At 54.6% G+C, this 11580-nt stretch overlaps 1 protein-coding gene across 1 annotated transcript in view; it reads left to right on the top strand.

Annotated features, from left to right (window-relative positions):
- The first annotated feature begins 202 nt into the window (after positions 1 to 202).
- The window catches only part of CSNK1E (casein kinase 1 epsilon), a 39683-nt gene continuing 28305 nt past the window's right edge, over positions 203 to 11580 (top strand). Inside the window, exon 1 of the mRNA XM_027774523.1 lies at positions 203 to 238. The gene's annotated coding sequence lies outside the window, so the exon portion shown is untranslated. The remainder of the gene's footprint in view (positions 239 to 11580) is intronic.

Raw genomic sequence — 11580 nt, 5'->3', positions numbered from 1 at the left:
GGCGCAGCCCACGTGCGGCGTGCGTGTCGAGTGTCCCAGTACCTCACTCCGTAAGCATGAGAACCACGAACCCCCCCCCGCCCCGGGCCGGGAAGCCGGGGCGGGGCTAGAGAGGTGACGTCATGGCCCCGCCCCTCGCCAGCTCCCTGTGGGCGGTGCGCACCTCCTCAGCCCAGTCCTCACCTGGAGGGGCAGGTGTGCGCATCTCGCATCTCGGAGGCAGACCCGCAACTGTCAGGTAAGCGCCGGCAGGAGCTCAAAGCCGCTTGGAGGAGGGTCCGAGGTGAGGGTCCTCACTCGACAGAGGCGAGAGCCTGGCCCGAGGAAGCGGGTTCAAGAGGAGAGGAGCTCCTCTCCCCAAACTCTTTCCTTCCCTGGCTCGTGGTATCTGCACGTTGCTCTAAAACATAGGCTTTGGAGGGATTTGAAGGCGAGAAAGTTGAAGAGGCAGCAGGCTTTCGAATATTTCAGCCACGAATGTGCTGGTTTTTTGTTTATGTGCCTTTTTTTCATTGTGGAAGTCAGGTGTACTGATTGACTATTCTGCAAATGGAGAAAAGTAGGAAGGGAATCATCCCCGTACTCAGGAGCAGGCAAAGCCAGGGACATGTTGTGTATTTCCTTTCTGTCTTTTTTCTATGCAAAATCATTTTAACATACTTTTATCACACTGTATTTACAATTCTTCTGTCTTCTCTCCCCTCTTAACGTCGTGTCATAAGCATTTGCTCGTGTGGCTCTTAGTCATCCACGCACGTGTGGTCATTATTTTTAATGGCCGAGTAATGTTACATTTGAGGGGCTGGCCTTAGCTGGGAAGCATTCTGAACACCGGGGGAGGATCTGAGGGCAGACAGGGCGGTGTCACCGAGAACACGCGGGCTCTCGGGAAGGGCCTTTGCTCGCTCTAAGCATCGGTTCCCACATCGGGTAGTGTGGAGATAAAGTTGCATTCCCAGGGTGTTGTGAGGGTTAAATGAGCACATTTGTAGAACCCACCACCCCGGCACAGGTCTGGCAGCAAAGGGGTGCACACTCTGGGTTTGAGGGAGGGATCTGGGCCAGCTGAGAGTGCTGAGGGACCCCAGAACAGAGGAGCTCTTGGGAAAAACCCCGAGTGGAGACAGGTCTGGGTCTGGGGCAGGTGGACATGAGCCGTAGGAACAGTCAGTCCATGCCCACTCTGTGTGGGCCAGGCACAGACAGGGTCCCCAAGGCAGGCCAGAGACCATCCAGGCCCGAGAGAGGTTCAACCCCTTGATTTGAGCTTCTGGAAGAGGGTCTGAGTGAGGGCCTGGAAGCAGAGCAGGAGCAGGAAGGGTGAAGGTGAAGTTCGGTAATCAGCCCCTTGCGCAGACGAGCAAAGGGAGGCTCAGAGAGGATTTGTTAAGATCCACACAGGGAGCAGTCATGGAGCAGGTTTGGAACCCAGAACCCCTGAGTCCCCGCAATCTCTGTAGACTACACAGGGGGAGTAGGGGAAAGGAGGCGGTGAGGGGAACTAGGCTAGGCTTTGCTTAGAGCTTCCAGCTCCTCCCCTGTGAAGTGGGGGTAGTAATTCCTCATCCACCTACGCCCTGGGGTTGTCTGTGGCCAGTGTACCAAGCCTTCCTTCTGTTCTGGAGGCCTGTTCGGTCTAGTCATGTACCCACATTGTGACCCCCTCATCTTCTCAACTCCCTAACCATCTTCAGAGCAGGCCGGGGTCCTTGCCTGCTGGATGGGCTGGGCGCCCGCAGCCACACATCAGGATGGGACATTCACGTTGTCCTGAGCCTTGTTTCTAGACCTGAAGGTTTCTGTTGTCCTCTGGGCCTTCCTGGGACGTGTCCCTGGAAAGTTCTCATTAGACTGGAGAGGAAGGCTCTGCCCTGGTGGCAGGTGTGCGTGCTAGGACAGTCTCGTGGTGGCGGTCACTCACTGGACCATCAGGAATGGCCCTGAGGCGGCCTCTCTCTGCTTGGCCTGTCCCCCCAAGGCACACAGGTGTGTTTGTATCTCTGTTGTGTTCTTCTCAGGACAGGGAGGCTTCCTGGGAGAAGCTGTGGCCTCCGTCAGCAGTGTTGACATCCCTATCTTGGTCTTATCCCTGCTCACACCGGTGTGGGGACCGGGTCAGGCTCTGGGTCTCCCTGAGTGAGCGCCGTAAACTCCCCCAGGATGTGATGTCCACGTGCCTTTCATCTTCGGACCCACCACAAGGCCTGGCTAGGCCCCACTCTGCTTCCTGTAACTGAACTAGTAATAACTACCCCTACTATTGATTAATATTTACTTTTTACGTTTTTGGGACCAGCAGTTAGCGTAATGGCTATGTCACTGGACTCCCACGTAGTTGACTGCGGTTCGCGTCCGGACCTGGTGGCTTAAACTCACGCTGGGTGCATGTGCGTGCGTGCCCAAGATCCCCAGAGGAGAATGGAGGAGAAGGGATTGCGGCGTGGCCATCCCCCCTGGGGGGTGATTTCTTGCTTTCTGTCTCTCTGTCTCTCTCTGTCTGGCAAGTGCACACTCCCTTTAACAAAAAAAAACTCTCAAAAAATTTACTTTTTACATTTTTTAATATTTATTTTATTTAACTTTATTTTAATTTGACCAGAGAGGGACAGAGAGAGGGAAAGCGAGAAAGCAAGCCACCAGGTCCAGGACTTGAACCCCAGTAGGCCATATGGGAGTCCAGTGCCCTTAACCACCATGCCACCTGCTGGCCCCTACTTTCTACATTTTAAATTACTTTTTCCCCTTATTCACGAGAGAGTGAATATGCACACGTGAAAGTGAGAGAGAAAGCGAGGTGTGCCTTACGTGGGATCCGACCACACCACGAGCCCTTCCTCCGGCTGTCTAGCCTGTGGGATCTTGGACAGCTGCACGTGTGCCCAGCGTGCTTCAGGCCAGGCTGGGGATTCAAACTGCAGTCACCACGTGGGGTCTGGCTTCTCCTGAGCAGTGCGTTACTGCTACACCACAGAGCTGCCCCTGCCCTGGGATTCCTTCTATGTCAGGCTATAGGTTTTATGCACATAATTACTCTCTGTTTAAAAACAAAATTGTCAGAGGATGTGTGTGCTTGCCAGAGAGAGACAGGGACAGAGGAGGGAGAAAGCACCCTTCCCGTGGACACGGTCTTGCCACAATCCCTCCTTCTCCATTTCTCTACCTCGTTAGGATTTGGGGCATGCACATACATGCCCATTTTTTTGTTTGTTTTTGTTTTTTTAGGAGAGATTTTTGTGATAGGGCATGTACACTTGCCAGAGAGACAGAGCAAGACAGAAAGTGAGAAACCATCCCCCAGGAGGGATGGCCACGCTGCAATCCCTTCTCCTCCATTCTCCTCTCAGGACTTTGGGCACGCACACACACGCTCCTGGTGTGAGTTTTTAGCCGCTGGGTCTGGGACTCGCACTGTAGTCGACCACGTGAAAGTCCAGTGACATAACCATTACACCATCTGCTGGTCCCTTGTACCAGTTTTTTAAGCCTCTGGGGTCAGTATTTGAATCACGTTTTCGGCCACATGGGATCTGGCTGCCCTAACCACCAGGCCATGGCACCGGCCCTGTATACTATCTCTTAACCCACCTGATGTAGGTACTCACAAGTGGTGCCCACCAGCCCTTGGTGGCTCATCTGACCCTGTTGTCACCCCATTTCTTTTATTTTCTTTTCCTTTTTTTTTTTTAAAGGTTTTTGCCATAGGGCATGTGCACTCACCAGGGAGAGACAGAGAGGGAAAGTGAGAAATCACCTCTCAGGGAGGATGGCCATGCCACAGTTCCTTCTCCTCTATTCTTCTCTTGGGATTTTGGGTATGCATGCACACTCACCTGGCGTGATTTTTCAAGCCACCAAGTCCAGGACTTGCATCACAGTCAGCCATGTGGGGATCCAGCACCATAACCACCATGCCATATGGCTGGCCCCAACCACCCCCTCTTCTGAGATGCAAAAGCTACGGCTTAGGAAGGTTCTGGGAACTCACCCCACCACATAGACTTAAGCTTGAAGTAGGCGATTAAGGATCGGAACCCATGGACGGGCACCCGTGGGACTGGCAGGTGGCGCTGTCAAGTGTGCTGGACTCCCATGTGGCTGACCACAGTTTGAGTCCCGGACATGGCGGCTTGCTTCCTCACTCTCCCTCTCTGGTCAAATTAAAGTAAATAACTAAATAAATACAGTTAAATGAAATAATTTTTAAGAAAAAAAAAAAGGGATCGGAACCCGAGCCCACTGAGGCAGAGCCTTCACCAGCGCTGCCTCTCCTGTGAGGACTCGTTGTAGGGTCCTTTGACTTTGTTTTTTTTTTTTTTTTTTTAGAGGTTTTCGCTATAGGGTGCGTGCGCTCACCAGACAGACAGAGAGAGAGAGACAGAAAGCGAGAAATCACTCCCCAGGGGGGATGGTCACGCCGCAATCCCTTCTCCTTCATTCTCCTCCCGGGCTCCTGGGCATGCCCACACACGCGCCCGGTGTGAGTTCTAAGCCACCGGGTCCGGGATGCAAACCGCAGTCGACTACGTGGGAATCCAGCGACATAGCCGTTACGCTAACTGCTGGTTCCCAGGTCCTTTGACTTTGATGCAAACTGTGGTTGCATACCCCATCTGTAAAATACTTTTTGAAAAAAATTATTTAATTCTATTTGTTAATATTATTATTATTATTAATTTGACCAGAGAGAAAGAGAAAAGGAAAGGGAGAAAGCAAGCCACCAGGTCCGGGGCTTGAACTGCAGTCTGCCATGTGGGAATCCAGCACCTTTAACCACCATGCCACCTGCCAGCCCTGTGAAATTTTTGAACATGCATTTTGTATTCAGGTGTATATTTACTTGTGATAACTTTTGGTCTGCTATGTTAATGTGTGCATTATGAAACATGTATTAAAACAGAAGATTTAGGGGGCTGGCAGGTGGCATGGTGGCTAAGGTGCTGGAATCCCACATGAGTGACCACGGTTCAAGTCCCAGACCTGGTGGCTCGAAAATCATGCCAGGTCCATATGCATGCATGCCCAGAATCCTAGGAGGAGAATGGAGGAGAAAGGATTGCAGCATGTCCACTTCTCCAGGGATGATTTCTCACTTCCCCTTTCTCTCTCTCTCTCTGATGAGCACACATGCCCTATGGCATAAACCTAAAAAAAAAACAAATAAATAAATAAAAAAAGATTTGGAAGGCTAAGGGTAAAAACTAAATCAATACAATTTTGATTTTTCTCTTCCCACACACCGCTGGATCATGTAGTAAACTTCAGCTTTGTGAATGGCTTCCTTGGTCACCAGAATCCCCTGGGAGCTTCCAGAGTGAGCGAGGGACTTACGGTATCCCAAAGGGTGAGGGGACTCAGTGGGCCTCACACACACGGGTAGGTCCCAGGGAACACGCGCTGAGGCAGACCAAGGTGGAGTGGGCCTGGTTTCCAAGTCAGCGAGGCTGTGGGGCGGGTCCGGAAAGGTGCAGGGGTCCTCTGTAGCCTTTATGAACATTAGGTCAGATCCGCTCACACTCTGAGCCACACGTTCCTACCTGCGAAACGGGTGGGGTGAGCTCCAGCTTGCAGGACTGTCGTGGAACTGAACCGGCTGCAGTGCTTGTGCTCAGAGGGTGCCTGGCACCCCATCCACCCAGGACATGGGGCTTCCTCCCTTGTCCCTTCCGCAGGCAGAACCCTAAACTGTGCTGGGCAAACCCACTGGAGAAACGCCCTGGCCAGCTGCCTCGGGCTGGAGACCCTGCCTGCCTCCTCCTTCCACTAATCTCCTCCCTTGAGGGAGGGGCGCCTGGTGCCATTTGACAGGCCTCCCATGGGGCCTCTCCTACCCCAGATTACCTGAGGCTCCTGTGTGGGGAGCACTGCTCAGGCTAGTCCTCCTCTTGGCCTTTCATCTGCTCCTGCCATTCAAATCCTACCTACTTTCAAGTCCCCCCCTCCGGCCCCCACCTCCCCAGTGTCAACTCTGAATTTCTCTGGGCACGGGGCTTGGGGGCAGTCCAGTTGGGGGTGGTGCCCAGGGACTTGTCTCCACACTGGGCTTGTGCAGTGCGTCACACAGAGTCAAGAAAACAGCAGACAGCATATCCGGGAGCCCAGGCAGAAGGGGCGCGGTGCCCACCAGCCCTTGGTGGTGCCTCGTCTGACCCCGGGCTGCTCGCCGCCTAGCGTGTTCTCTCATGCCTAGCCTCTCCAGTCGGGTTGGCAAGTCCTGGTGAGCAGGCGGTGCTGCTGACCTCTCAGGCCTGCGAGGAGCTGGCATGAGGACGTGCTGTGGACAGACATGTGATGTGGCAAGATGATGACTCGGCCAGCCTTGCTGAGCTGTGCTGTTGTGGAATAGGGACCATTAGCGTCGCCGCTGTCGGAATCCCCGGCAGCTAATGAGCAGTTGTGTGTCCGGGGATGGGAATCCTTGGCGTCCCTGAGGTTGGAGGGAGCATGTTGGGGCAGAGTGGGCCGCAGCACACATAAGGGGCTCTGCTGACTGGAGGGGAAGGATGAGCCCAGAGGTCAGTGAGGTGATGGCCAAGTGTCCGGAAAGGAGCAGATGGGACAGGAATGAGCTGGCCCTTTGGGAGTGCCAGGGGATCTGTTCCCTGTGCCTGTGGGACACATGACAGACATGCCTGGCTTCTCCGGGTGTTGATTCCCCAGAGGAGACCAGCGGCATAAGGAAGGCTGAGAGGGCCTCGGCCACCTCAGTCCCCGAGGAAGCTCTGCACGGGGTGGGGACGAGCCTGACCCTGAGGGAAGGCTGCCACGCAGGGGCTGGCCCTGCTCCACCCGAGGGCCACGCGTGACAGCACTCACCGCGTAAATGTTTACGGGCACCCATTCCCAGCTGAGCACCCACTGAGCACCCACAGGAAGGGAAGGTTCCCTCTCTCGGAGCTTACGCTCAAGGACGTTATAGTAAACACGTTGATGTTTCCAGTCTTCTTCTTCTTCTATTTTTATTTTTTTTGAGAGGTTTTTGCTATAGGGAACATGTACTCGCCAGAAAGACAGAGAAAAACAGAGACAGAAAGCAAAAAATCACTCCCCAGGGGGGATGGCCATGCCGCAGTCTCCTCTCCCCCATTCTCCTCTCGGGATCCTGGGCATGCACGCACTCACACCCAGCGTGAGTTTAAGCCACTGGGTCCAGGTCTCGAACCATGGTCGGCTACATGGGAGTCCAGTGACATAGCCAACACCAACTGCTGGTCCCCCCAATGTGCTTTTCAAGCTGCTGGGTCCAGGACTCAAACTGCAAAGTTGGTCATGTTGGATCCAGCCATCTTAACCACCACATCACTAGCTGGCCTTAAGTTTGTTTATTTCTTCCATGAATGCATGACAGAGAGAGAGAGAGCAACAGCCCCCACCCTCAACGGAGTCTCTGCCAGCCTGGATCGTGGGCATACCCATGCCGAGCATAGACAGGGAGGTCTCCAGACTCGAACCTGGAACCTTCCCATGTGGGTCAGCATTGTATTTTACGACTGTGCCGTTGTTCAGCCCTTGTGTTATCTCCATTTTATAGCTAAGGCTCAGAGAATTTAAGGGTCTTGCCTAGTGGTGGGCCCTGCCTGGCTCCAAGCTGCAGGCAAGGCTCTTCCCCTACCTGACCCTCAGTCTTTAAATATCTAAATCAAGGGACAGAATGAATGAGCTCCAGGGCCCCTCTGGCTGTCTGGACTAGAGTCCAAAGTTCCTTCTCTGGAAGAGGGGTTCAGATGAGTGGAAGGAGCCGGTGGCTTGTCCCGGAACCATGTCCTCCACTGGCCCCGCCCACCCATCTCTGAGGGGGGATTGAGGTCTGAATGAGTCAATGTGGCCACTGGTCTCTAGAGGGTTGGCCCACAGCAGGGGCAGCTCTTAACATTTGGTAGGAGGACCAGGGCCCGCCTCCTCACAGTCCGTTCATTTACTCAGTCAGCAAATATTTGTTAAATACCTCCCGTGGGCCGCACGCTTTTCTAGATATTGGTGTCACAGTGTGCCCAGAGAGCATTAACTTCCTGTCTTTGTGCAACTCAGTCCTCTAAGCAGGAGACGCAGACCCCTCGACCCCCTAAAAACCACCATACAGAAAAATAATGAAGCAGAGACGTGCCCAGGGGGATTGAAATTTTATCTTATTTTTTAAGAGATTTTTGCTAGAGGATGCGTGTGCATGCCAGAAACAGACAGACAGACAGACAGAAAGTGAGAAATCACTCCTCAGGGAAAATGGCCACGCCACAATCCCTTCTCCTCCATTCTCCTCTCAGGATTTGGGCACACATGCACACGTGTCTGGCATGAGTTTTCATCTGTTGGGTCTGGGACTTGAATTGCACTCAACTATGGGGGAGTCTAGCGACATAATGCGACATAATGATACACCATCTGCTGATCCTGGGATAGGAACTTTAAACCAGGCACAGGGACAGCCTCCCAGTGAAGGCGACTAAGGCCAGACCTGAGGAGGTGAGGGTGAGCTGTGCTACTCTCCTAGGGCTAGAATGGCCAGCAGTGAGCACAGCCAGGGTTCCGGGCCAAGGCAGGAACCCTGTGAGGTGCGCAGGAGCTGCGGTCCGGAGAGCAGGATGGGCTGAGGGCAGACTGTGGGCAGCCATTTTCAGGACCATCCTTGGTGGTTCGTCAGGCCAGACTCCCACAGTCTTGACTTCAGACCCCTGAGCCCCCTCTCCTGGATCCACCTGCAGCTGCACTGGCACCCTCTGGCAGGCCCAGGGCTGTTCTTGAGATGCCCAGCCCAGTGTCCCAGGGTGCCAAGTGGTCTTGAGGTTTCCAAGGCTGGGAAACAGATATGAAATGTCTGTCTGGGGGCCGGATGGTGGCACGGTGATGAAATGCGAAGCTCTGCAAGGCTGACCAGTGTGGGAAGGTTCTGGGTTCAGGTCTGGAGACCTTCCCAAGTGTGCTGAGAACATGCGTGCTCCTGATAAGTACCCCGATCCAGGGCTGGCTTAAGCTGGGGGTGGAATGCACCCTTGGAACTCCCGTCAGGGTGCTGTCTCTCCCTCCCTTTTGCTCATGGAAAACAAATATACCTGGGGTCAAAAGGTGGTGTGATGGTTAAAGTGCTGGACCCCCATACGGCAGACCATGGCTCAAGTCCTGGAACTGGGGGCTTGAAAAATCATGCTGGTCACATGTGCATGTGTGGCCAAAATTCCAGGAGGAGACCGGAGGAGAAGGGATTATGGCATGGCCGTTCCCTGGGGGTTGGGGGTGTGTGATTTTGCATGTCTCTTCTGTCCGTGTATCTCCAGCAAGTGCACATACCCTATGGCAAAAACCTTTGAGAAAAAGAAAGAAACTTAAAACATCAAACAAAACAACAACAAACATTTGGAAAGGTGTGGAACAAACATTTGGAAAGGTGTGGCAGAGCTGCAGTTCCTGAGCCCCTGCAGGACCCCAGGCAGGCCCCTTGAGCTGGGACTTAACTCCACACCTACTTTGCATCTTCTGGGTGGGTGTCTGGGTGTGTAGGGAGGGCGACTGAGGAGATTTTAGCAGGCCACACCCTTGGGTTTTGTATTTGGGAGTTAAGTCTGGGAGGAATCACTGAGAACTGAAGCGGAGATTGAAGTCAGGCTAGGAGTTACTCGGACACGGTGAGATTGGTCTGCTCTGGAAACGTTTCTCCTCAGCTGGGTTTTGTGCCAGGTCCGTTTCCCCTTAGAGCTTAGGCGAAAAGCTCCCCGAAGGAACCCATGAGGTGGGTTCTGGGGAGAAGAAGGAAGAGGACTGTCCTCTGAACGAGAGTGGTCAGGCAGTGAAGACTGGGAGGGTCCAGGAGGCCCTGGGCCTTAGCAGCCTTGGGAGAGGGGGGTTCTAGCTGAGCTGAGCAGGATCTTCAGTGGGGGTGGTGTCGGGCTGAGGGGCTGGAGTACGGTTACAAGTCCTGGAATGCCAGGGGACATGTGACAAGGAGGCTAGCACTTGCTGCAGACCAGAAATGCTGCTCCCAAGGCAACTAGTAGGAAGGGGTGGGTGAGCTGTTCCAGCCAGACAGGGCCAGTCTCCTGGGAGGTGGATCCGCGCCCTTAGGCAAGTGCCCTAGGGCGTCCAGGTTCCCCTCCATAAACAGCTGAAAGAAGGTTCTCAATCCCTTCCTGTTTGAGAGGATCAAATGACCTAGCTAGAAAAGGGGAAGACCCATATTTGGGAGGCAGGGCCCTGGTTGGAAGGTTCCAGGGGTGGGGAGGACGGGAGAACACAGGGGTGTACTGCACCCCTGCTCCGTGGGTCAGCCGAGTGCCCAGGGCCAGGTGAGAATCTCAGTGCAGTGCTGCCTTATTCCCAATACTGCGAGAGAAGGCGGGACTGTGGATCTGTAACATGACATCTTCCGACTTGGAAATTTCGGAAATCCTTGGATGAAACAAAACACCACCCAGGCTGTGCAGAGCCCACTCCCTGGCTGGTGACCCATTGTCGGGGAAGGTGGCGCTGAAAGCAGGTCTTCTCTCCTGCTCTTGGAAATGTGCTCAGGACAGACTCGACTTCTGGGGGACCACTGGGAGGACAGAGCTGTCTGCTGGGCTGTGGTTCTGGGGGAAGCCCTTCCCCCCCTGTGGGTCAGTTTTCTGGCCGGTAGGACGTGGTCAGTGAGCTCCCACCAATGCGGATGCTGTGTGACTCAGTCCCTCAAGCTTGAGGGACGACGTGGTTATTATGGAGTGACTCTTCCTGGGAATGAGCTTCCGGGACTGGATGCAGTGCTTGCTGGCATTTTGTGTGTGCAGTCACAACTTTGTGTGTGAGTATAGGTGTGTCATAATTTGGGGCTGCCTCGCACAGCGTAAATAGCATGGTTTTAATAACCCTGTCCCAGCACCTTTCATGGGCTGCTCTGCAGACCTGTAGGAAGCCTTAATTCCAGGGAGGGCAGGGTCGCTCTTCCCGATTTGCAGTTAAGGACCTCCAAGTCCCGCCTGGGAGCCTCTGGAGACCCGGATTCAAGCGTTCTCTGGCAGTGTGCGGGATCGCGCATTCCGTGGCCGAGAACAAGAGCAGGATCTGAGGGTCTGCTCTGTACTTTTCACTCTTTGAGACACAGGGAGGCGGGGGCAAGAAAAAGGCCTTCGCCCTGGATTTCTCGGAGGAGGGCGAGGAGGATGAGCAGAGCTACCTCTCCGGACCTTTGGTCCACGTTGCTCTTCCCGGGCTGCCCTCTCCCATCTCTGGCCCCTGAATCGCCCCGGCCTGTGTTCCCCGCAGCCTCCCATCCTAGAGGAGAGCGAGCCCCCGGTGCCCTGTAACAGGCGCTGTATGCGGGGGCCGCTGCTTTCGAAGGAAAGAGGCCAGCAGCAGGCAGAAGAAGCTTGGGCCTAAGAAGCCCGCTTTTTGTGCGCCTTCCCCTTCGCCGTGCCTCCGCCCTGTCAATTCCACCTGTGCCCAAGGCGGTAACGGGGGGTCAGTGTCTGTGCGTGCGTCCCCATCCCCACGCCTACACCGCGCTCCTGCCCGGGCCCTTCCCGGGCCTGGGAGGACTGCATCTCCCGGCTGCGGCCCCTGGCGTCTCTGGGCGCCAAGGGCGCGGGCCCTTTAAATCTTCCGGGGCGGCGGCAGCCGGCC

The sequence above is a fragment of the Tupaia chinensis genome, unplaced genomic scaffold (genome assembly GCF_000334495.1).
Source record: "Tupaia chinensis unplaced genomic scaffold, TupChi_1.0 Scaffold000450_1, whole genome shotgun sequence".
NCBI classification, from domain to species: Eukaryota; Metazoa; Chordata; class Mammalia; order Scandentia; family Tupaiidae; genus Tupaia; species Tupaia belangeri.
Note: the sequence above shows the minus strand (reverse complement) of the source record. Positions and strands in the feature narration are given on the sequence as shown.